At 46.6% G+C, this 13,638-nt stretch overlaps 1 protein-coding gene across 2 annotated transcripts in view; it reads right to left on the bottom strand.

Annotated features, from left to right (window-relative positions):
- The window catches only part of L (zinc finger protein Lobe), a 92,308-nt gene that overhangs the window by 45,529 nt on the left and 33,141 nt on the right, over nt 1-13,638 (bottom strand). The gene's annotated exons all lie outside the window — the stretch shown is intronic.

The raw sequence follows: 13,638 nt of genomic DNA on the forward strand, positions 1-13,638 counted from the left end.
GAATATCGAGGTGCGCCTGCTTTGCTAGGTCCTGGTGATCCGTCGAGGATGCAGGTTCCTCGAAGGAACCTCGAGCCCGCCGCGTTCATCCTGGTAAAGGGGAATTCAATTAAACGTAAGCGTTTCTCTGCGGTTGACGCGTGGGCATGCCAGTCGATTATTGCGATGCACGTGCGTGGTGCATCGAGCCCACGGTGTGCTTCTGCCCGGACCGGAGAGGTCGCGCTTCCTTTCCTCCGTGCCACGAAAGGGCAAATTGCGCCGATCCTTGTCTGAAATGGTCTCAAAACCGCAATCGCTCAAGACCCGGACAATTAAACGGCGCGCGCCACGACGAGAATCCACTCTCCAGGGAGGATGCGCCCGCGAATTTGCTAGACAAATCATTTCCCGAGACTCTCCCTTCGACCCTCCCTCCAATCTTCGCTTCGATAATCGGCACGATCGAAGAATGATTATAACCTACACGAATTAGAATTCTCGATGCGTAACTATTCTAATTAAAATTGATGAAGATAAATCTCTTAAGAGGCGAACTTTGTACGGATTAGCACTGAAATAAAGCCAGAGCTCTGAAATTGTTTTCGAAGAACTTATTTCTTCTAACTTGTTGTCTACATATTTAAGAAAGCAAAGGTAATTTTTTCCATAATAAAAAAAAATTATGCCTTCGACGCCGTGGCCATATATCGACTATTTTTTATTGCGGAAAACTTTTTTGTTACTTCTTTAAATATGCACTAAGTCATCCCGAAAGTTTCAACAAGTTAGAATAAATAAGTATCTTGAGAGAAAATTTCCAAAAAATCTTAATCCACATCCATGTACAATACTCCAACCGTATCCTTTGCGAAATTCAGTGGACGCAATTGCAGCAGGTATTAACAGCCACTTCCAAATACCGATTATCCATTTCCCCCCTGTAAACACTCCGTAATATAACTTCGAATTATTCTTGAAGCGCAGTGTCGAAGACTTCGCGGAGTCGCGCAGACAAGGAAGGATAGTCCCGACGAGAATTTTCACGGAGCGCCAAGGTGCAGGGGAATGCGAGGAGTCAGCACCCGTAATAGATCCACGAGGAGCGCCTCCATCGGGTGGACGAGGCGGAAGGTGATCCCCGAACAGGAAGATGCTATCTGGCCGAACCGCTGCCCAAATACTAATTGGACCAGGCTTTATTTATACACAGTAGCTCACGTGACAAAGGTTACACGTGGCATTCCTGCGGCTTTCTCGGCGTGTCTAGCCGCAGATCGCCCCCTATCAGATCGGATGGGTGCCTGCCATTCCCGGGGCGAGCATTTCTGATCGCTGGCCTCGTCCATCTTGTCGCCCGTCGACAGCATCCCTAGTCAGCCTTTTAAATGAGCCTCGACTGAGCTGGTCGATCGGTATCGATCTTTCTCCATCAGCAATTCAGCAGCATTTTTCTGCGCTTCGCTATGAGCATGCGTTGCGATTTGTGTTATAAAATAATCTAGCTCACGCGTTGTACAGGTGCGCGATGTATTCGAAGGGACTTGCACGAAATTCTGGATCACATTTTGCAAAGCTTTACAGGGTAAGTTGAGGACAGTTGGCTCACCAAATATAAAATGGCTATTAAAACTATGTATTCAGAATTCTATGCTGATACAGAAAACAAATGGCGGATATTTGCTTCGAGAGAATATTTACTGAAAATAAGCTTGAGAACTGAAGTCGTGACACCTGACCGTCTCTCCTGAGGTGCTGGGAGAGATGGCTCGCGGCGTTAGAAGGGGTGGTTCGCGTGTCTGGGAGAGTCGACTCGCGTAATCATTCGTGAAAAAATGACAAAGAAGAAAGCAAAATTATCTGCTGTAATTAAAATCTGAGAAAAGCTCTGTGAGAGAAGATTAGAATTGAATTGGGAGGATTCAGCAGTGTGTGCGCCGGTGGAAGAGGAGAAAACGAGTAAACAGCGGGATGAAAAATTGCGGGGTAATCGCACGGAAGCTGAAGAGGAGGAGGACACTGTCCCACACTTTGCAATTCTCCTGGCGAAGAGAAAGGACTGCCGTCGAGGCGAGATTTGCGGTTTCCCCTCGCGATAACAGCCAAGGGATATGCCTAACGTAACGCAGAGTTATATTACACCTATACGAACGGCTGCTTAAACGCTTTGCAATACGCAACGGGCATTAACTTGCTGGAATTTTCATTTGAAACGGTCGCCGGTGGATGCTGCGAGCCGTGTGCCTGATAAAAATCGTATTCATAGTCTGCGAGCTTCTGTGTTCAATTTTCTAACGAGGAAGAGCGACATGGATCGTTTATCCAGGATTGAACAGATGCCGAGCTCCCGGAACCTCTCCACTGTGTTTCTGATTAAAAACCATGCTGTTCCAAGTCGAATGCTGTTTATCCTCGATCGAGAATTACGACCAGCTTCTTAACCGAGGAATCAACGTCCGCTGAAACGCGCGATGGTGCTCGTGTAATGAATAGTCACGAAGCGATCGTCGATCAAGTCGAGGCGAACGGGGGCACAGAGACGAGCCCTTAACGCATCTAATTAGTTATGGTGTCTTTCAACGGCTAAATCATTCTCAATTGGATGACTCGAGAAAATCCTCCACCAGGCTCTCTCGAGTAACTCCACCTTTACGCTGCGAATAAGCGAGCGCCTCCTTCTGACAATTTACTCCAAGAGGAGGCGATCTTACAGATTCACTTTCCATATTAAATTAAAAAAGTCACTTGGAAATTTCTCTGCGTTCTCTTAAAGCAACAAAGTCTTTTCTATTGTCAATTTAATTCCACGTTTGAAGCTTCAAATACCTCCCCCAAATGCAGCATCTTCCAAAAAAAAATTCTGAATTCATGCAAACGCTATCTACACTTTCCGTATTAAATTAATAAGGTCTCTTGGAAATTCCTCTCGGTTTTCTTTAACGAATAAAATCGTTTCGCATCAAGTTCAACCCTGTCCACGTCGAATTTCCCTTTGAAAAAGCTACGAAGCAAATTGTAACTCCGTGAAACGTCTATTACGAGCCGTCTACTAGACCAGTCCGCGTCCTCGGCACTCTTAGTGCTCCTGCGAGTTGCTTATCGGTCGCGTTTATCTTCGATCGAAGCCAGCAATCAGGAGCAAGCACTTCTGGCCCCGCGTGTCTATTCGCCTCGATACGGAGGAGCCATTCAGAGGCAGATGGAAGCCTCGTCAGCTCGCGGCGTCCTTCTCTGAAGACGTCGAGGTGTAGGTCGGCAGATTTTATCGCACAGGAGATTCCTGTACCGCGGTACGTCCCTACCTGGCTCCGTTTTGTATTTCACTTGCCGCGACATGCGTCTCGCGCTCTCCTCCAGGACGGCGAGTCGCCTTCAATGACGCTGCCACGGAATTAAGAATTCTATATAGCCGGCTCGCTGCTCCCCTGGCCTCTTGCGACATCCACCAGAAAAGGGGACCAAGCACGGGCGATTTTATTCGCCGAATTCGGGGTCCTTTCAGAATCTCACTGTTTAAAGCTTCTCGAATGACGATCGCGCGTCTGGTGGGAGTACAAGTTGCTACTGATTGCGTGGAATGATTATTTGGTAGTATCCTGTAATTGGTAGCCAAAAATCCGCGCATCGAGACTTCTTTGGAGAAAAGGAAGGCGTCCTCTGTGGACCAGGCGTGGCAGATTAGTTTTAAGTTGAAGAAATTGATTCTTTTAAACATTTTTCGAAAGTATGTACTGCGAAATTTTCATGGAAAAATTCCGACTATTTTAGCTTCTACAGAGGCGTTTTGTAGGGAGCGTAGAGGCTCGGCTTCTACGGATGAAAACTTTGAACGCGTTTTTCTCGAAACGTCATTTGTCCGCATCGCGAAGATAAAATCTGAAAATCTATCGAACCGATTGCTTTATAAATTTTACTGCTTATTCTGCGCACCTGTGACTCTCGCACGGGCTACAGTCAAATATCACAAAAACAATCGCATGTCGCAGTAGAATACCCGCTTAACGCGAAAGATTGCATTGCACTGTGAGCGGCGTGCTTTCACGCTGAGGAGTTTACACCTGCTGCACGACTTTAACAAGTTGCCATATTTTCTGGGAATCATAGAAAGTGCCTAACGTCGTCCTAGTGTCTTGAAACGCTCGCTCGAGGCGAGTTGACAGAACTTTTCTCGGCAGTAGTGATCAGTTGGAAAGGCCAGACGACGTTGAAGCAATATTCCGCTAAGCTTGCGCCGCTAAAAGTGGTAAGCAATCTAGACTCGATGGAAAGTTGGTAGGTCTTCGAAGCCCTCTGTCCTGCAGAGGGGAAGTTGCCTCGAGGAATGGAGTTCTCCGAGGACGACTGCTCTGGGTAACTGGTGTTCCGGCTGTTACTAAGGGAGGCTCCGTAAATGTAACGCTTGCGATTGTTACAATTGCGAGAAGGGGGTGTCGGGTGCAACGTCTCAGCAAAAGAACTGGGGCAAGGTTCGCTCAGTCATATCCGTACGAGGCAGGAATGCACAAGGTGGTGTGCTTAGCATGCGTGACACACGGGGAACCGAAGAGAAATCGCTCTCGCGCTTAGCATATCGCCGCGAAATAGATCCCAGCTTCAAACCTACCCACCGGTTCTGCCTTCGCGAACTTTAGCACAAGCCGAGCGATGAAACTGTGCCAGAAGTGGCGATAAAACGTCCCTAGGAAACTTTCAAAATAGATCCAAGATACGGCGAAATATTAAACGCGCGACTCTGTTTCGTTAACAAAATTTCAATACAATTCGCAAAGAAGCCCCGCTGTAAAAAAGACAGGAGTATTGTAGCTACAGTCCCGTGTTCCTGGGGGTCTATTGAATTACCAACACCCAACTTGGACAGTGGAAATTCGGTGGGAGTAAAAATTTGATACGGCGAACGCGCAGTGAAGATGGGAGAGGCTGATGAAGATAGTTGCCTGGTAACGTAAATGGTTTGACGGCAGTTCACCTTGCTTTGCGCAGGGAATTTCAGGGACCGCTGGCGCCCAGGAAAACAATAATCCAAGGTAATGATGATTGCCGAGCACTCAGCCTCGCCAGGATTAATACAGCCCATTTGCATTCGTGGGCGAGTGGCTACGTGGACGCTGCTACCTTGTCGCAATCGCGACCGTGCAAATAACACGTGCTGGACTACCGAAAGACGAGATACACGCGGATGGAATATCTTAATCGCTGCTCGACATTCTGCCCTGGTAAACATTCCATATACACGTTCCTCCTGTTCGATGATCGACAAACAGAGGTTCCTCCACTCGCTTCCCATCAACTTCTGGATCGAAATTTAATTTCAAAGTTTTTATCTTTAATTTAATCACAGCAAACAACGGAATAAAAAGCAACAACAGAATGTAAAGCGGAGAAAGGGGAGTACTAGAACATGGAAACTTATTCGAGAAATGGTTTGAATTACATCGTGCGTCAAAGTGGAAACTCTTCAGATTCTACTTCCAATAATTAATTATCTTGTTTCTAGCCTTGAGCAGATATTATAGCGAGCATGCAGGTTTTTTTTTTAAGTTTCTTTCGCACGCGGTGACTGATACTGCGGCTGCACGGTGCAACAAAGTGCACAAAAGCTGCACTTGCACGTGCAAGAGAGGCGGCTGAGTAATCGGATGTAAATGGGTCAACGCGCGAGTTCGAAACGCCGTTCATTAAAAGCGCGCGGGCCGCTTTCCAATTCGAGACACGATGAGAAAAACAGGCTATTGTGAGTCAACCACATCTGAAACGATCGCCTCGAGGCCCTTTTCTGCGATCGAGATTGCCACTCGCCGAGGATAGCACCCTTCGAACCAGCTGTTTCTGTTCGATAGTGGAAAAGTGAATTCACCCTTAAATGCGAATTATATATCTTATCCAAAACTTCGAATTGCACCGCTGTTCTTTTGGAACTCCGGCAACAACTTAATCGACAACGGCGAGCAATGTCCATCGCTTGAAGATGGAGCACAGTCTGGAGGTTGGTAAAAGAAGGATTTCGAGATTAATTAACCCGTCGACAGTTGGACATGAACTCCACCTTCGATTCGCATTAAAATTACTGAGCCAGCAATATCGGCGATACCCTGCACGCATCATAGAACGCGCGATGTTCTTTAGGAGACCATGAATGGATTACTACAATGAAAAACATTAATGGATCGTGACAAGCACTTGCCCTTGGAAACTGGGCTCCTTCTAGTCGCTTTGGAACTTTATTATCTTTAATCTTCGATTCCTAAGGACTGGTGTCATTCAGTTCTATAAAATACATTCGAGTAATAAATTCTTCGTGACTTCTCTACTAACATTATCCACGAACAAGCTCTTCTTCGTCTCACCCAACTCTCCCACCATCTTCCCAACATAAATCCCTCTTCAACTAACAATAGGTAGGTACTTCCAACGATTCGAATCCGAAATGACCGCGGTTCTTATTTATTTATTATAAAATAAAACGGTCGCGGTTCTGATTCGAATCGAGTTTCAAGAACGGTTCTTCAGCTTCCTCCGAGCCCTCAACGAACCCCTTCACTTCCAACGCGACAAGATACTTTCCATCGATTGAACGACGATGTTTAGAAACAATCATCCCCGGAGAGTAAAAGATACTGATTAGCTCGCGGGATCTTAGGTCCTCAGTGACTTCTAGCCTCCCCGGAGCAGGCTCCAGACTTCACCCAGGGTGGGGAACAATAACTGGGAGGGGATGGGCCTCGAAGACGGGGCGATAACGCGAAATCGTCGGGCGGTAAAGTACGTCGCCCCGAGGAAAGTTTCCGGCGCTGTAAGAATTTCTCGCCTCCGGCCTGCCTGGCCAAAGTTTTCGCCTAAATTCCCGCGGGTACCATGAGAGGGAAAGGGAGAAAGAAAAGACGTGGAGGGAGTGTACAACGCCACCCCCGCAGCGCAAGAAGCAGCGCGCTGCACCCACACAGCCCAGCGTCGTCATCGAACGTAGAAATCGCAGAATCTTTGCGGAAACACATGGGGTTCACTGCACCCCAACGTCATTTTTGAGTTACCATTATGGAATTAATAAATCTTATAACATTTCAGTGATAATTGTACATTCTTAATGCTGTAAGAATTTTAAGAAATAAAAAATTAAGAATTGTAAGAACTTTTTTTTTTAGAAATGTAAATTTTCATCTGATCAAATTTGTAGTTGAAAAAGCAATGTGTTTCTGTTAAAATACCCCAATTTTCAAATTGTATTTAATATTAAAATTTGAAAATTCGGTGAATTTTAACAAAAAAAATCGCTTTAATTTTTAGCCCTTAATGCGTTTAATAATTGCATTCTTCTTCGGAAGATGAGTGACAAATAGAAGGTGCAATAGAATGGACAAAAACCCTCTGAACACCCCCGCAGCAGTCGATTTATTTTAGAAAAAATTTGCTCCTGTCTTAGAGGATTCTTCCCAAGCGATTTCTGACCAGAAAAGAGGACAATCGCTCTGCGAATAACGAGAATAGAAGGTGGGGGTTGCAGGGGGGTGAATTCCCGCCGAGTCGTCGAGCGAGAGCTCCTCGGAGCGTCGGCTCCGCGCGCGTAAATAAGCGTGCTAACGCGAGCGAGTGTGCGCGCCACGGTCTCGCGGCATTCACGCGAGAAAACTCCCTGGAGAAATAACCGGCTTGTATGTAATGCACGCCGAGGCATTGTAACGGGGGTGTAAAGCCGGTGCTGCGGTCCTGGGGGGTGGACGGAGCGGTGGGGCGAGAGGAAGAAGGAGGAAGAAGCTGTTGGGGAAAGAAGGAAAAAGGAGGAGAGGGAAGAGCGAAGGAACGGGAAGGGAAAAGCGGCGAGATCCACCTTTCAGGTGCGAAATGCCACCCTCCGATGTGCACTGCACCCCCACGACGTGTATTTATTATTTTATTAGCACCAGGGGGTGGAAGCTGCGAAGGTGGAAGCTCTTTGGGGGACGTAAGACGACAACGTCCTGGTAGGAGTCTTACTAAATCGATCGGAAAGGGGATCAGGGTGACATAATAAGAAATTTTCTCTATTATCGCAAAGTTTTACTAGCTTCATTTATGCGCGAGATCTCATTTATTGATTTACGTTAAGCGTGGAATTTTTGTGTGGGTTAGGTAAGCTAATATTTCCAGTTGAAAACTTGAACGAGGAAGACGATTTGTAGAAAATTTGAATGTTTTCCCGCCAGATGAGAGTGTATCGATGGAGTAAAACGCTGCGGGAGATTCGTCAACTGCGGAGCAAACTTTGCTTACGTACCGACGGCCGGTAAGTGGGAAAACTGCCACGAGAATTCCCGACACGCTCGTATCGCACGGTAAATCAGGGGAGTTCGAAAGTTTTTCTAGCACTATCGAAAGAAAGAATATCTTTAAAAAAAAAATTACAAATATTCATACACCAGGATACATCCTCCCTTATTAGTTAAGCCTTCTGCCGATCAGAATCGTGTGCAACCATTACAAAATTTTCTCTCCAGCCCCTAAGCAAGGAATTATAATACGAAATGCTAATCAACCCCGAAAAATTTTCACGTCCCACCACGAAACATCTCCGAAACCTGCATTCCCCAAACACAATCCACAAATCATCGATTTCCAAGGTAAACAAACTAGTGGGACATCGAGACGAAAGTCAATATCGAAATCTCTAAAAATTCGAGGCCTGATAGGGGAGATAAGGCTGGGCGACGCGGGTCCAGCTGGCGGTTTATCAAATAATAAGCGAATTAAAGCGACGGGGAGGATGGCTGGCGGACATTTAAAGTGCTCGTCCGTGTCCACGTCCGTCCTCTCTAATTGCCGTCGGCTTCAACCGCCATGCAGGGCAGCAAATCTCATCCGTGATAAAATAATTTCGGCGTTTGCGCGGGACTCACCCCCGGCGGAGATCCTTTGTTTACCTTCGCCCCCTGTCAGTTCCGCTCCCATCTTCCTCGATCCTCTTATTCCTCGTCACCCTTATTCCAATTCCATCCTCGTCCCTCCGCGCCCCCTCCACTTTCACTCTCGGCCCTCGTTCGCGCGCGTCACACCTTTTTCCACTGCCGTTTTCCCTCGGCTTTTCCGCGGGATCGATTCTGGCTCGCGATCGACACCGTTTTCACTTAACGTCAATTAGGCTCGGAGGGGATAATCGCGTTTGAAATCGGTGACGAAACGTCGCCGGAGATTTTTACAACTCGGGAGGGGGGCGGGCAGGGGTTCGATGAAAATTGAAGCGGGGGATGAGAGTTGGGATGGAGGGATGACGGTGAAGCTGAAGGGTGGAATGTTGGTTAGAAATGTTGGGAAGAAGTCAAAGAGGTTGGAATGAAAGGCTGAGAAGTCAAAGTGGAAGTTTGAAGGCGAATGGGCGAGATTGAAGCTTGCTGGTGGAATCTGAAGATGAAAATGGGAAGTTGAGGAGTGGAGGCTGAATGTCGAGCGATCTACGTAGAGGCGGAGGAGCTCCGTTCCTTTCGAATAATGGATGACCGAGTGCAAGGTTCCTCGGTGTTCAAAGACAGACGCGGGTTAAATTTTCAACGTGTCCACGGAGGCTGTGTAACGGCTTAGTTAATCAGAGAAGGCTGCTCTTGTCTCAGCAATTGGAATCCTGCGACATATGAACGGGGAAGAGGGTAGAAAACGTGTCGCGTTCTATTTTTCAAATTCTTAGAATCCCTATAATAATAGAGGAAGAGGTGCAAATATGAGCTAGGGTCCAAACATGGGCTAGTTGAATTATTAGGTCATAGTGGGTGCTTCACTCCATCGGCAAAGGTGTAAAAGTACGACTGAGAAAGAAAAGTAGCTGCAGGAAATAGATAATGGCTTGCATTTGCTTGGTTAATATCCTGCGTTGCAAAACGTCTTAAAGGAACGAACGAACGAACGAATCTGAAAGATTTTACAGGTATGTTTGTTTTATTTTTTTTAACAACAATCTAGCGAACTGAGAGTTAATTTGCTATGAGCACTATATTGTTGACATTGCAAGCTTGTACTCGCAGAATTTTTTATAACGAATAGCATCGCGTAATAATGACTTTCACTGCTCCAAGCGTCCATGAGCAAGTGGTCTAAATACGGGCTACAAAGCTGAAGACGATTTCAGCGACGTTGATGAAACTCATCAAAGGGGGCATGCAGACGACGAGGATGCGAGTCGCATGTCTTGCAGAAGACTTTTCTCTAGAGACACAGAGGGAGAACTTTTGGTGAAGTGTTTTTATTATTATTATTATCATTATCATTTATTCAGGGGTAAGAAAACCCTTTAGTAAGGTACAATTATGGGCATGTAAGAGACAAAGTAACAGGACAGTAAGTAAACGAAGTAGATTTTAAGCTTTCAATATTATATGTGGGCACACCATGCCTGTGCAGGTGTTGAAAGGACGTGTGCATCTCTGACTACTGTAAATACACCATCACCTTCTAAGTTTATTTTTGCTAGCATTTTGGACGTGTTTTAAAAAGATTCAGTCTGAAAATATGCAGTTTTCACTGTTCTTTAAGATTATTTTAATAGTAGCCCATATTTAAAGCCCGTTTTCAAAACCGAAAATTTGTACTGCTATTTTGAATATAGAATTTCAAACAAAGCTTACTCTTTTTCACCTTATTTCACCTCCGTGTAATAAATTAAACACATTGAACATACTGGTTCAAGTGTCGGATCATAAAAATCTTCAACAGGTGTGGCAACAATCCTAAAATAAAAGTGGTAGCCCATATTTAGGCCACTTCCTCTATACAAGCATTCCTACCCCCACAACAGGATTCCATAAAAAGAGGACCCCTCCAACGAACCTTCGAATTAACCAAGCCGCAATTAATATCCTCAGCCGGCCCAATTACCCAAGGAGGAAGCCGAGCGACAGAAACGCGATACGCGTTCTTGTTACGAATTTCTCCCGCCTACCCAGCCGAGAAAGACGCGCAGCGCGATTAATCACGAGCAACTAACCCTTTGTCGTCCCGCGAAACCACCCCCGCAACTAACCCACCCTCGCGAACGATTGCGTGACTCCGGCAAGTTGATCCGTTGCCCGTCGATCGCGAGGATCCTCCGCGCGGATAAAGATCCGAAATGAATTCCGAGGGTGGCCTGGGGGACAACAAGCCGCCGGAGGGCGGCGTGGGTGGGTCAGGGACGGCCGTAGGGGCGGCTAAATTAAGAGCAGAAAGAAGGGAGCAGCTTCCAGCGATCCCCGAACCCGGCAGAAACGAGAGAGTCGAATGCTCCGTAATGTGAGCCGCTTAAAGTTGCAATGGGTCTCTGGGGTATAGAAAAAGAGGGGGGTCTAGGGGTGGCCGGGGTGGAGGATCGAGTGACTGACTGACTGAAACCAAAAAGGACCCCGCCTAAGAGATTGGGATCCTCGCGAATCCAGGCGAGTCCGCTGGGATCGCGTCGAATCGCGGACATCTTTCTGCGATCGCTGGGTCGATCCTTTATTACCTGGCGATAGATGCGTTGGATCGGTCAGTGGAAAATGGAGAAGCTTAATGAATCTTCTCCAAGTGTGGTTGGGAAGAATATAACAGTGGAAAGAGTGACCTCGGCGTGCTAATTAAGAGTCAACTCGTTTCTTACGAACGGTATTATTTAAACCACGATACGTCCCTTTGTAAGTGCAGATCCGATTTCTGTTGATGCACCCTTGGCTAACACTGCGCGGCACGTCTCGCGAAGAATTCACGCGTAAAGCCGAACCCCGTTTCACACAACGGAATCACCGTTGCAGTAAATAAAGCGACATTTGCGTGACTCTTAATTAAATTCGCCGATTTTCCCATAATTAAACATTGATTTATCCAGAGCAGAGGGCGGATTCAATAAAACAAAGCTGGTGTATACGTGACTGTTAATTAAAACCGTCAGTTTCGCCGACAATTGAATAACTTCGTTCGTTATTACCTTCGCCCACAATTCGTGATTCGAAATTTAATGAATCAACGTCTACGGTTGCTTTTTCATCGGATATTCGATCGTTCCGCCGCGCAGAGAATTCATGGGAAAAGTTGTGGATCGGTCGCAGGTCCGGGGAAAGGGTCTTATAATTACGAGGACGCGAGTCGTCGAGGCCTTCGGCGAGCGCGGGACAGAAGCTGCCACTAAAAGGACACATTTATGTCTTCCCAGGAGTACGTTAGCTAGATGGCTAGCCGGCGGCCAAACCAACCCCCTCCTGGTCTTATTCACGGACCAGGAACCCTGTTCAACTTCCCCTGGACGTCGACTAAAGCCGAATCTCTCTGTTGCACGACGGTAATCGAATCAGCATGGCCGCGTCACGATTCCGCGGAAACTCCTTCGTCGACAACCAAGTCGTCGTTTCGCTTATTCTATACAGCAACTGCGTTCGCTATGCCCGTACTAGCTTCGCTGTTCTTTGCCGTCAGATCTACGATTAGAAATACTGGACCACTTGTCGCTGAGATGTTAAAACGCGTTGCTGCTTCTAAGGGATGATCCACTTCTGGATAGTAAAGTTCGCGAGATGTAACGGTCTTACGGGGGGTAACAGAGTGACTCGACGAATTTGGGAAGATTTATCTTTCCATGGAGGAATAGAAATGAACCTTAAGGGTCTACACCACCTTGGATTCTAAAAATTGCAGCTATCTTTAAGAGTTTTTATTACAGTGATTAAGAATATGAAAAATCTGTAACTAAGCATTTATTACAGGTACAACTATTGAAGAAGACGAAACAATTTTTGTTCGAACGCAATGGCGTCGCTGGGGACGGTCCACGTAAGCTTCTATTTTTGCAGCGCGCCAAATTGTTGGACCTAGAGCAATAAACCTAAAATTTTGTCACGTAAAATGAATTTCGTGTACTTCAATAGTTGTGCAATGGATGCATAATTGTAAATTTTTCATTTTCTTTGTCATTTTCTCAAAAAGAAGCTGAAAGATAGCTGCTATTTTTAGAATCCAAAGTGGTGTAACCCCTTAATTTTGATTTTCCATGGTACCCTTAGGTCTCTTAATTAACTTCCTCTAACTTCCAATAGAATACTTTAAAGAGGCTCGACGATCTAACACAGGAGGGCGAGTCGTGGGAATTCGGAGGAAACATGGGATAATGAGGGAAAATTGCCCAACCCCGCAAGGATCGGGTAAAATTTACGCGTGGAAAAGCGACGTCTGTCGCCCTGGAGGGATGCGTGCGCCCCATCTAGCCGAACCGCTGTCCTAGATCGATCAAACGAAATAGTTAATTGTGTCTGTGACAGTGTCCCCGCGTCTAGTAATGGACTTGGGAGATTGGTCGAGTAAAACCCAGTGAAACCGAACTGGGTCCTCTGTGTTACCCGCCGGCTAATCGAATTACAGCGACGTACGGTCGGATTCGTGGAAACTCCTGGTCCCATAAACCGAGCGCGCCGGCAAATGCTCAAAGTGTCCCTGGGGCCCGATTAAAACCTTAAACACGGTAAAAGATCGTGCCCGCCGCGAATTCCGCGATTCAAATTAACGGGGGTTGAGAGATCGGAAAACTTCAATGGAGGTCCGATTTCCGCGGATGGAAACGATGAGCTCGCAAAGCCTTCCTACGAATACCTCCAGCGTCCCTCCCTCCTGCGATGCTCACTTGAAAAATTCACCCCTCGATCTTTCCGAGAAGGGAGACAACCCTCTTTATCGCCCGACGTTCGCTGCTTGTTAGGATCT

The sequence above is a fragment of the Andrena cerasifolii genome, chromosome 12 (genome assembly GCF_050908995.1).
Source record: "Andrena cerasifolii isolate SP2316 chromosome 12, iyAndCera1_principal, whole genome shotgun sequence".
Classification (NCBI taxonomy): domain Eukaryota; kingdom Metazoa; phylum Arthropoda; class Insecta; order Hymenoptera; family Andrenidae; genus Andrena; species Andrena cerasifolii.